The 1,421-nt window shown below is 48.7% G+C and overlaps 1 protein-coding gene across 3 annotated transcripts in view; it reads right to left on the bottom strand.

Annotated features, from left to right (window-relative positions):
* Nucleotides 1-1,421, bottom strand: part of LOC122557968 (excitatory amino acid transporter 2-like) — a 510,588-nt gene that overhangs the window by 507,634 nt on the left and 1,533 nt on the right. The gene's annotated exons all lie outside the window — the stretch shown is intronic.

Here is a 1,421-nt window from a genome sequence, read left to right as displayed (position 1 = left end):
AGCGGAGGGCTTTGAGTCCTTCATGATGGGGGATGGAGGTGTACAGGGACTGGATGTCCATGGTGAAGATGAGGCGGTGGTGGCCGGGGAAGCGAAAATCATGGAGGAGGTGGAGGGCGTGGGTGGTGTCCCGAACGTAGGTGGGGAGTTCTTGGTGGAGAGTATCCTTTCTGCTACTCAATCAAATATCTCACCCAAACTAGTCAAACAGGATTTACTTACTTTTTGAAAAAACCCTGTGCTGCCTTTAATTCTGAGACCATACTTTTCAAATACTGAGTAATTTTCTCCTGTTTATTGTCTGCACTGTTGGTACCTGATTCCTATTTATTTACTGAGTTTATTTCACTCTGCTGTTTTAAATCGTGTGTGACATTTATATTCGAGTGGAGATTCTAACACTGGGTCCTCTGTTTCTGAATATCTGGCCTTCCACTAACTCAGTCGAAGGTGGGTTCTATTAATGCACGGAATTCTTAAAATCGGTTTTTCTTCCCCATTGTTGGAAAGAAGCGACTAATCAGAGGCAGAATCTGATCGATAGCTAGGCCTCAGGAAAAGCACTGCCCTTATTGCGTTGAATGAGCAAAGAGAGCAGTGTTCAAACCCCTTTGACTGAAATAAAACCTATCATTGAGATAGCACAGCCATCAATGCACCAGCTCCTCGCTTCCCTTATCGCCGGACAGTGTCAGTGATCGCCCCACAGTCGGGGTCCCTGGTGGGGGATGGGGAAGGGGATTGAGTAGCCAATGGGAGCTCAGAGTGTCGTCTTGTGACATTAGGCTGCTTCTGCAGTGGACTGGTAGCTGTTCACCTGAATTTCCCAGTGCCGGACCTCAGCCGGGCTAAGCTCCTGGTCAGCCCGGGCACTCACTGTTACTGCAGTGTAATAGTCGAATGTGTCTCTTCTCCGCTCTGCTGACAGGGCAGCGCATTCTACCCCGCTCCCAAATATTCCCTGGCTGCCTCTGATCCCAGCCTCCTTGTGTCTCTGCCTTACCCAGTTTGCCCATCGGCCGGATGATTTTCTTCATTACCCGAGAGAATGCAACAGAAGTCCCCCCCCCCCACCCCCGAGGAGGAACTGGGTATCCTCTGAATGAGTGTGAATATGAGCACGGTGTGTGAGTTTATCTGAGTGTGTATCTATGTGTGTGTGTGTGTGTGTGTCTGTATCTGTGTATGTGTGTCTGTATCTGTGTGTGTGTCTCTGTATCTGCGTGTGTGTCTATCTGTGTATGTGTGTCTGTGTGTGTGTCTCTGTATCTGTGTGTGTGTGTCTGTATCTGTGCATGTGTGTGTGTCTGTATCTGTATGTGTGTCTGTATCTCTGTGTGTGTCTCTGTGTGTGTCTCTCTCTCTCTCTGTGTCTCTGTGTGTGTGTGTCTCTCTGTCTCTCTCTCTCTGTCTCTCTCTCT

This window comes from Chiloscyllium plagiosum, chromosome 16 (genome assembly GCF_004010195.1).
Source record: "Chiloscyllium plagiosum isolate BGI_BamShark_2017 chromosome 16, ASM401019v2, whole genome shotgun sequence".
Lineage (NCBI taxonomy): Eukaryota > Metazoa > Chordata > Chondrichthyes > Orectolobiformes > Hemiscylliidae > Chiloscyllium > Chiloscyllium plagiosum.
This window is presented reverse-complemented; position numbering and strand designations above follow the sequence as displayed.